The 10,531-nt window shown below is 45.9% G+C and overlaps 1 long non-coding RNA gene and 1 pseudogene across 1 annotated transcript; both read left to right on the forward strand.

The window, feature by feature from the left end:
• Positions 1–3,629: 3,629 nt before the first annotated feature.
• LOC112821712 (uncharacterized) lies at positions 3,630–5,982 on the forward strand. The gene is made up of 3 exons (XR_012381441.1): positions 3,630–3,912; positions 4,312–4,427; positions 4,715–5,982. It is a non-coding gene; the product is annotated as an uncharacterized lncRNA (long non-coding RNA).
• A 1,393-nt stretch (positions 5,983–7,375) lies between these two features.
• Positions 7,376–8,434, forward strand: LOC112819538 (large ribosomal subunit protein eL8 pseudogene; annotated as a pseudogene).
• Positions 8,435–10,531: the final 2,097 nt, after the last annotated feature.

Consider the following 10,531-nt stretch of genomic DNA (forward strand, 5'->3'; position numbering starts at 1 on the left):
GGTCATGGTCCCAGGGTCCTGGGATCGAGCCCCGCATCGGGCTCCCTGCTCAGCGGGAAGCCTGCTTCTCCCTCTCCCACTCCCCCTGCTTGTGTTCCCTCTCTCCCTGTGTCTCTCTCTGTCAAATAAATAAATAAAATCTTTAAAAAAAAATGATCTTAAATTCAGTATTGCCAAATTTAACCTATAAACCACTATAAACTTAGAAAGTACCATTTTCTTGTCAATAATTCCAATGACAACTGTGATTATAATTATTTAGAATTATTATTACAGAATAGTTAAAATAGTAATTATAACCCAAACTGCAAGTATTTCTACCACATAATCGTAAGCCAATTCTCTCAATTCTTAAGTTTGAGCTGAGATGATTTCACCCATAAAAGTTTATTGTTTATTAATGTTTCCTCTAATATTTTTGGCCTGTTTTAAATATTTCAGTTTTCCTATTTTATTATCAAGTTTTGGCTAACATATAACTCTTGTTCTTTAATGTGTTTCCAGGCCTAACTTGTCCTAAAATATACCCACCAAAAACACAATTTCAGAATATCAGACACAACTGTCTCTGAAAAGAATTCTATCACTCATCAACTCATTGCCTTCTATGGTGGTGGACTCTAATTTTTGACTTGTGCCAATTGAATTGCAGTCCTGGTTTCCTTGAGAGTCCAACAGCTTTGCTCATAGCTGAATGTAATGTACTCTTATTCTTTTTTTTTCTTTCTTTCTTTCTTTTTTTTTTTTTTTTTAGAGAGGGAGAGAGAGGGGTGGGAGGAGCAGAGGGAGAGGAAGAGAGAGAATTTTTTTTTTTTAAGATTTATGTATTTATTTGAGAGAGAGAGAGAGCAGGGGCAGTGGGGAGAGGCAGAGCGAGAGAGAGTCTTAAGCGGACTCCACATTGAGCATAGAGCCTGATGTGGGGCTCAGTCTTACAACCCTGAAACCATGACCCAAGCCAAAGGCAGCACAGAGCCCGACAAGGGGCTCGATCTCACGACCCTGAGATCATGACCTGAGCTGAAATCAAGAGTCGGTCGCCCAACCGACTAAGCCACCCCTAATGTGTTCCTATTCTTTTTTTTTTTAAAGAATTTATTTATTTATTTGAGAGAGAGACACACAGCCAGAGAGGAAACACAAGCAGGGGGAGTGGGAGAGGGAGAAGCAGGCCCCACTGCAAGGATCCTTGACTGCACCCAACAGAAACTGATTCTGGCTCCTTAGAGCAGGAGAGGGATTCCCGGAAGGATAGTAGGTAGGTGTCAGTGTGAAGGCTGAAGATCCTGATGAGCAAATGAGCAGCATCAAGGGGAAGTGGGCAGCTGCAACCACAGCCGTGGTCATGCCAGGGGACGGCCTGGTTGGAGAGCTGTGTCACTGTGCCTGCTGTCCCTGGCGTTGCTGCCACCAGGGAGGGCCTCAGACCGCAGAGCCTGCTGCCATGGCCTCTAGAGCGGCCAGCTTCTTTGCATCGCTTACTCCAGACCCATGGTTCTTAGCACAGATTCAGATGGTTGAGGCTGGATCATGCAATCCTACCCTAATTTCCAAGGGATGGGGCTCCGTTTCCTGCTAAGACCAGGCAAAGACTCCCCTACATAGTTGAGGGGTTTGGATGCCGAACACTCCTCAGAAACAACCCAGTAAATACTAGTATAGATCCAAGCCTTGGGTGCATGGTCTTCTTTTCCCCGAACAGAAGGGAGCCATTTCTGCTCTCAGAGGGATGAGCGTCCCTTTCTCTTTAACAAGGAATACCAGCTGCCTGGAGTTTTCTGATAGATATATAATGATATATAATTAATTTTTACATTAAATTGTATACATTTAGGGCGCCTGGGTGGCTCAGTTGGTTAAGCGACTGCCTTCGGCTCAGGTCATGATCCTGGAGTCCCGGGATCGAGTCCCGCATCGGGCTCCCAGCTCAGCGAGGAGCCTGCTTCTCCCTCTGACCCTCCCCCCTCTCATGTGCTCTCTCTCTCTCATTCTCACTCTCTCAAAATAAATAAATAAATCTTTAAAAAAAATCAATTGTATACATTTATAAATATTATCTTTATAGTATACTTAAATGGATAATATATTAATATAGTTTAATTAATACATGTATTAATTAATTAATATAAATAAAATATACATTTTTTGTTTAACAAAATTCTTTAATAAAATTTATTAAAATGAATATTTAAGAATTTTCTCAGCTTAAATTGTTTTCCTTTTCTACCCCCAAAGAAAATACGAAATTATCCACACCCACACACATATACACTCAAAACTATAGTAACATTCTCTAAACAGGACTACATTAGAGTTTAAATTGCTGGAAAAATCAAAAGAATTCCAAGAAGTGATTGCAGGGATGATTTTTTTTTCCTTTGAAAAACAACTGACAGTAAAGCAATTTAAATAAAATTATCTTCCGCGGTTGTCAAAAGTTTCTTGAAGCTCACATTTCAATTAATAATAATTATGCATGTATAATTTAATATACAACCATCTCCAACGTAGGATTAAGGATAATTGTATTGTATTTTATTTTTTTTAAAGGTTTTCTTAGTCAAGGCCAAAGGGCTCTTTATTTCACATGTAGAAAGAAATGTTTCTTTTTATATATTTTTTTAAGATTTTATTTATTTATTTGACAGAGAGAACACAAGCAGGGGGAATGACGGGCAGAGGGGGCCAGGGAGAAGCAGGCTTCCCGCTGAGCAGGGAGCCCAGGGAGCCCGATGCGGGGCTCCATCCCAAGACCCTGGGATCACCACTGGAGCTGAAGGCAGACGCTTAACGAGTGAGACACCCAGGCGCCCCGGATAATTGTATTTTAAATAAGAAATCTATAGCACTCCCTGCAGCAGCACATATACTAAAATTGGAATGATAAATTAAAAAAATCTATGACTTCAAACTCTCCACAGCATAACATTTAAAAACATTTAAATAGATGTTAAAGGGAGAGGAAGGAAATATTTTTACTTTGGAAAGTTAAATATATATACTCAAAATACCCCACAGCTACAGAGAAACTGCACTCTTTCAAGGTAGTGTGGTCAAATACTATGTCACTCTGTCACTTAGTATAACGTTTCAAGCATTAAGATGTTGACAGTTGGAAGAATTAGGTGGTATTTTACGTAAGTAGAGATAATAAAGTGAATAGGATTAATTGGGGCAGGTTTTTGGGGAGGTGAGTAGTGAAATCACTGAGAGGGTAGTGACGATAACCTGGTAGAGGAGATTCCTGAGGGACGGAATTTGCAAGATGTGTGTGGGACATGCATCGTGGCTGCAACAGATCTTGGTAACTATGGTGAGAAGCAATGAAGAGGAAGAAAGTCCTTCAGGGTGGCAAAAGGCCTAAACTCAGCCTTTGCGCTCAGGGCCAGGCTAATAATAATTGGTTCTGATAGGTCAATCATCCTCTGTTGTGCTGATGTGAGGAAAAAAAAAAAATCTCTCTTCCCTGTTTCCGGTTCACCAGCTTCCCCTCCTCTGCGGACCCCACCCTGCCCCCAGCCTGTGGCTAAACTGCCCAACTGCCAATTACAACCCACACTTCCCAGCATGCCTTGCACACCCCAGAAGCCCCAGTCCCCACCATTCATTCTGTTCCCCAGCTGAAAGCAGCTGTAGCAAATCACTCTCCAGATTCAGGGCGCCCACCACAGGGCCTCTCGCTCTCTGGGTGCCTCTACCCACTACCTCCCTTGGCTGTGGCTGAACCTGCTACCACTTGACAGCAAACCACACTTGACACAGGAACAGGGAGGAGAATGGGGCCCATGGCTCTACTCCTCTATGAAATCAACAAGGTTGTGCCCCTTCTTCCACAACAGGCGGCTTCTGAGACTTCTGCCCTTCTTTCCTCTCTCCTAGGGTCTCAGGAGCCCTGGCAAGGGGACCCATGGGGTAATCTTTTTAACATGTAGAGCTTCTGGGTCTCTGTGTGTGTGTGTGTGTGTGTGTGTGTGTGTGTGTGTGTGTGTGTGTGTGTGTGTGTGTGTGTGTGGTGTGTGAGTGTAGTAAATTTGGGAGCTTTTGACTAGTGCTCTGTGGCACTTTGCACTTTGCCCCACTGCTAAGGCCCCTTTGGTCTCCATAACCAGCACTTCCTTCTCTCCCAAGCACTCCCTCACTTCTAAGGAACCTGCTCTTTGTCCTACAGCTGGCCTTCAGGCGTGCACCCCTCCCTGTTTGAGGAATCCTCCCACCATCTCTCTCTTTTTTTTTTTTTTTGGATTCTTTTGTGTCCCTGAGCAGCCAGAACCTTATTTCATGGTTATGCCTTTCCTTCTGCTGCCATTCTAGAATGCCATTAACTGTTGGAAAACCCCGTCAGGCTGTGGGACAAGCCAGGCTTCGAATCCTGATGGGAGTCCACCATTCTGAAATCCAAAAAACTCTGAAAACCAACGATTTTTTTGGTGAGTTTGGCACAAACTTACTTGGTTGCAAAACCCGACCTGAGCTGACAAAAGCCTATTTTGTTCACTTTATCTTTTGCCCACTGAATGTGGATATGTAAGTTTGTTGCCAAAATATTAATGTGGTGATTTGGGGGTGCGGGTCTAGACCCTGTTGAAAGAATTATCTGGCATATGCACTGTGTTACCCTTGTAAATCATGAAAAATTATGATTTTTTAAAAGTATTTTTATTTTATTTTATTTATTTATTTATTTTAAAAGATTTTATTTATTTATTTGACACAGAGAGAGCACAAGCAGGGGGAACAGCAGAGGAAGAGGGAGAAGCAGGCTTCGATGGGGGACTCGATCGCAGGACCCTGGGACCATAACCTGAGCCGAAGGCAGATAGATGCCCAACCATCTGAGCCACCCAGGTGCCCCGAAAAATTATGGTTTTTGAAACACTTTTGGCCCCAGGATTTTGGGATAAGGACCAATTATTTTGCACCTGTGCTATAATGCCACACGAAAGAGGACTGGATAATTAATTATAGACAAACATGTGACAGAATACTATGGAGCTAATCAAAATCATATCCGTGGAAACTTAAGGACAGAGGAAAACAACTCCGGCGTATTGTTATAAATTATTTATGTAAAAAGAGCACATGGAATCTGAACTTTATATTAAAAAATACTACTTATGCATAGGAAAAGCTCGGGAGGCAGCACACCATAATGTTAATAGGGAGCTGTCTCTGTATTATGCCTCTGTGGTTGACTTTGTTCTCTTTAGCTTTTCCAGTATCTATGTAATGCTTTTACAATCAGAATTTTTTTTTAAAAAAACCACTAACTGTTACTAAAAACAACTTGGTACTGACACTTTTTACTGTGTGGCCTCGGGCAAAACACGTGATCAACCTGAGCCTGATTTTCTCTTTTGTAAATGAAGTCTGTGACCACCTACTTCAGAGAGTTGTTGAGAGAAAATGTACCTGGGCAGAAGACGGCTTGGCAGGCGGCAGTTTTAATAATAGCAAAGGGAACTTACATACCAGGCTTGTCTTGGGCGGCAGCAAGGTGCATAGATCCCTGGACCCGCCCTCCGATCTTAAAAGAGGACCTAACAGGGCTCAGTCACATATACCCCGCAGGTGTTTTCAACATCGTGTCGCCATCTCAAGGCTCTGTCCTTGGAGCAGCCTCTGGGAGTGGGAAAGACAAGTGGAACCCGCATTCCCAGGACGGGGCGGGGGGGTGAGGAGCCTGCAAGCATCCAGGTCCAGCTCATGGGGCGATCAGTGGTCGTGTCTTTTTTGATCACATTCCCCAACGGGACCAGATCATGCAAGGCCTTGAACCCTGGGGTAAGGACTCAGATTTATAGTCATCAATTATGAAAAAGGATTTCTCAATGACCAACAAGTGATTTTTCTCAAAACTTCAACCTCTCCAGCTGCTCCGGAGCAAATGACACTTTAACCTTCCTTCATGTAAGAAATTCTTGTTGCTAAAAAACAAAACAAACAAAGAGAAAGAGACTCATACAGAAAATCTGGTGGTTGCCAGAGGGAAGGGGGTGAGGGGTGGCTGAGATAAGAGAAGGGGACTAAAAGGCACAAACTTCCAGATACAAGGTAAATAAATCAGGGAGATGACGTATACGGCGTAGGGAATATAGTTAATAATAGTGTGACAACCCTGTATGGTGACAGGTGGTAGCTAGGGTTATCACAGTGATCACTTCTTAATGTATATAGATGATGAATGACTATGTTGTACCCCTGAAGTGAATACAATATTATCTGTATTGTATGCCGACTACACTTCAATAAAAAAAGAAAAAAGAAAAAAGTTTGCTGGGCACCCACGAGGTGCTAGACCAGGTATTACTGGGGATGCATACCAAGGTGAACAAACCATAGTCCCTGCCTGCCGGGACCCCCAGCCCCAGGACAGGCAGGACCAGGATAAGACCTGGCCGTGGGCAGCACTGGACAGAACTCCACAGGGTTAGAGTCCTGTAGAGACACGAAGCGATACCATCATCTCTCCTCCCGTCTCTCCTTGACGTGGCTTTCTCTCACGCACCATCTTCCTTATCTCTTCTTTAGTCTTTGACCCCAAGCCCAGTCCCATCTCGGAAGGACGCACTTCACATGCTGCCTCTTCCACAAAGCTTCCTCTGGAGTCACCCACTAGTCATTCGTGCTTCTCCCATGACTCCTCCAGTGCCTCATTCCTGCCCGTCCATGAGCGCCCCCAGCTCTGCCCTGAGCCGAACCGTGCCTACTGTGTGCGTGCCTCCCCACTCAACGTCCCAGGGCTCCCTGCACCCGGGCACTGACAGGAGATTTCTGCCAGAATCTTGTCATCTTCGCACTACATGAAATCTCTGATCATATGTTGATACTGTCAGTGTTTCCGGAAAAGGAAGAGGCAGTGTCCACACAAAGGCCAGTCACTGGAATTAGTGGCTGATGGTCTCGTTCTCTGGGAGAGTTTTGTGAACTGTGTGAGTCCCCACCTGGTGGGCAACAAAGAGCAAGAGGAGCTGACCTGACGATGTGAGACCCACCGGCTCCCCAGGATGGTTGGAGCAGAGGCGTATACACGCCAAGCAGGACCTTCGGCCAGGACAGGCTCACTTGCCCTCAGTTTGGCATTGACCCCGAAGCTCTTCCAGGACTGGCATCATGAGGGGTTGAGTGGTTCCAATGTGGGTGGTGGCCTCTCCTCTTTCCGTTTTTGACTTTTGGTTCTTAAAAACTACATTCCAAACGAGGGAAATGAAACTACTGAAGACTCTCCCCCAGCAGCCACCTGACGTGGGGCAAGAGAACAATTCCTAGTTAAGGCCCCAAAGGAAATCCCCTCCCTGTCATGTGCTGGGGCCAGGAGAAGCAGGGGAGGCCCTAGCTCACTGCTTGGCCAGGCCCAGCCACCGAGGTAAAGGGCCAGATGGTCGGGCTGTCGCCTGGGCAGAGAACCCGAAGCAGAGTGGAAAACACCACAGGTGGAGATCTTGCTGGGGAGGCTTCCCAGAAGAGGGGTGCCCAAGCCTTGGGGATGGGGTGGGTTGGGGTAGGCAGAGGAGAGACCATTGCAAGTAAGGGAGGTCTTACTTGTACGACCCTACTGTACAGGGAGTACAGAGTGGGGAACATTTGTTCTGTGTTTAGGGAAATTGTGAGCAGATTGGACTGGATGAAACCCACCCTCTCCCAAGACTTTGAAAGGAAAGAAGGCTGAGGGGAAGAAGTTGGCCCCAGCCCCTGCTATTGTAAAGAAGCGGGAGGCCAAGGAGAGGGTCAGTCCCCGGTCTGAGAAAAGGCCCAAGAATCCTGGCATCAGACAAGACATCCAGCCCAAAAGGGACCTCATTTGACAAATGGCCCCGCTACATCTGGCTACAGCAGCAAAGGGCTATTCTCTATAAACGTCTAGAAGTGCCTCCCGGGATTAACCAGTTCACCCAGGACTCGGTGAACAGCTACTCAACTGCCTAAGCTGGCCCACAGATACAGACCGGAGACAGAGCAAGAGAAGAAGCCGAGATTGTTGGCCTGGGCTCAGAAGAAAGTTGTCGGCAGAGCGGATGTCCACACTAAGAAGCGACCTGTCTTTTGAGCTGGGGTTAATACTGTCACCACCTTGGTGGAAAACAAGCAGACGCAGCTGGTAGTGATTGCACATGACGTGGATCCCACTGAGCTTGTTGTCTTCCTGCCCGCCCTGTGTCATGAGATGGGGGCTGCCTATTGCATTATCAAGGGGAAGGCCAGGCTGGGGCGTCTGGTCCACAGGAAGACCTGCACCACTGTCGCCTTCACACAGGTTAACTCGGAAGACTGGGGAGCTCTGGCTAAGCTGGGGGAAGCCATCAGGACCAATTACAATGGCAGATATAATGAGATCCACCATCACTGGAGAGGCAACGTCCTGGGTCCAAGGTCGGTGGCTCACATTGGCAAGTTGGAAAAGACAAAGGCTAAAGAATTGGCCACCAAACTGGGCTGAGTGTACATGTTGAATTTTCTGGACATAAAATTAACAAAAGTTCTCTTTCAAAAAAAAAAAAAAAAGACTGGATGAAACCCATTTGTAGCCACATGTTGAACTATGGAAGGTAACAATGAAGAGAGGCGGTAGGCACGGTTAGGCTACATGAGGCATCTGGACTTTCTCCTCCAGTTGAGAAGTGCCCAGCTCCTTGCTTTCACCTCAGGTCTCCTCGGAAATGCTGGAGCCCTGCTTGACACTAAACTTGGCTTTGTTATACAGTTGAGCAGGAGGTGGGTACAGACTCCACAACACATGGAACAGGCTCAAAGAAAAAGCACATAGTCCCCCAAACTCTCAGCATCCCAAAGGGGATGTGCTTGGCTAGGGCAGGGCTGGATGCACCATCGGTTGCGTTCCAGAGGAAGTACATGATCCCCTCGGCCTCAAGAAGCCTGCATGGGAGGGGGTCTGATCCTGAGCTATGCAGTCAGGGTACAGTCTTGCTGGCATGAAAAATTGCTGTTTTCAGCTGCAGAGCAGCATTGATTTGAGCTGGAAGTCTTAGGTCCTTTCAGCTTGCTCCAGATGAGAGGGAGAGCTGCTGGTGCTATTTGCCAACAAACTGGCTTGTCTCCACATAGCCATCAAGACCCTTGGTTTTCCAAGGATTTTTTTTGAGGGGTAGCAGCTGCCTTCCTCAAAATAAATTCTGTGAAGAACCTTAATGTATAAAACATTTACAAGTGGAATCGCTTGGGATAAGGAGGGGATGGAGTGCCTGGAGGCCCACCAAGCTGTCCTTAGGGACCTCTGAGGACTGCCCCCCCCAACCTGTTGAATCTGATTTTAAAGTAAGAAAGGCGATGGCAAGCCATGAAAGACTTTAAGCAGGGGGTGAGACCATCCAACATGCATTTTAGAAAGATGCCCCTGCTGCTGGGTGGAATCGACATGGGAGACAGCCCTGTTTAAGGTGGCTACTGAAAAGGTCCAGACGTGAGTGGATGAATCTAGACCCAGGGCAGTCACAGAAAGGATAAAGAGTAGGTTTGGATTCAAGAAATATTTCCAAGTTCGGGTGCCTGGGTAGCTTAGTCCATTAAGCGTCCGACTCTTGAATTCAGCTCAGGGTGTGATCTCAGGCTCGTGAGATCGAGCCCCATGTCAGGCTCCACACTCAGTGGGAAGTCTGCTGGAGTTTTCTCTCCCTCTGCCCCCCGAGCTCCCCCCGACCCTGCTCACCTGCACACACCCCCTCTCTCTAAAATAAATAAATAAAAATCTTTTTTAAAAAAGAAAAGAAATATTTCTGAATTAGAATCAGCAGAAATGGGTGACCAATTGGGTATGAGTGGTGGTCTTCAGGGGCTGGACTGCCTGGATGTAGGCATGCCATTAACGGTGATAGCCAAACAAGGAGAGAAACCGGCTAGGACAAAGGATAAGAATTCAGTTTAGGCTACATTGTGTTGCAGCCACTCTGGGAGGAGTTGATTGACCAGCAGACAGTTAAAAATATAAGTCTGGATCTTCTTGGGAGGATCTTGAGAGAGAATGTTGGCGCTAGAGATTATAATCCAGGAGTTATCAGCATATAGGTAGACACAAAGGTGGGCACACACAGGTGAATAGAAAATGCATACCGCAAGAAGAAAAAGGCCTGGAAGAGAGCCTTTGTTCTCTTTCATTTGATTTTTATTTAGTTTTTTCATTAACATCATCATTATTACCACAATGAATGAATATTTTAGGGAGCAAAGAATTTGCTTGGTTTTTGGAGCAGGAAGGACTTGCTCTTGTTTTTTTGTTTGTTTTTTAAAGATTTTATTTATTTATTTCTCAGAAAGAGAGAGAGAGTGAGCACAAGCAGGGGGAGCGGCAGGCAGAGGGAGAAGCAGGCTACCCGCTGAGCAGGGAGCCTGACGCGGGACTCGATCCCGAGATGCTGGGATCATGACCTGAGCCGAAGGCAGACACTTAGCTGACTGAGCCACCCAGGCATCCCTCTTGTTTTCTTAGGATGGATGTTCTAAGTATAATAACGCCACACAGAAACATAGATCAACAGGCTACAAGAGATGCTAGCCAACCCTCCAGGACACCTCAAACCTC

The sequence above is a fragment of the Callorhinus ursinus genome, unplaced genomic scaffold, assembly GCF_003265705.2.
Source record: "Callorhinus ursinus isolate GAN/ISIS: 27379988/994484 unplaced genomic scaffold, GSC_fseal_2.0 scaffold1, whole genome shotgun sequence".
NCBI lineage: Eukaryota > Metazoa > Chordata > Mammalia > Carnivora > Otariidae > Callorhinus > Callorhinus ursinus.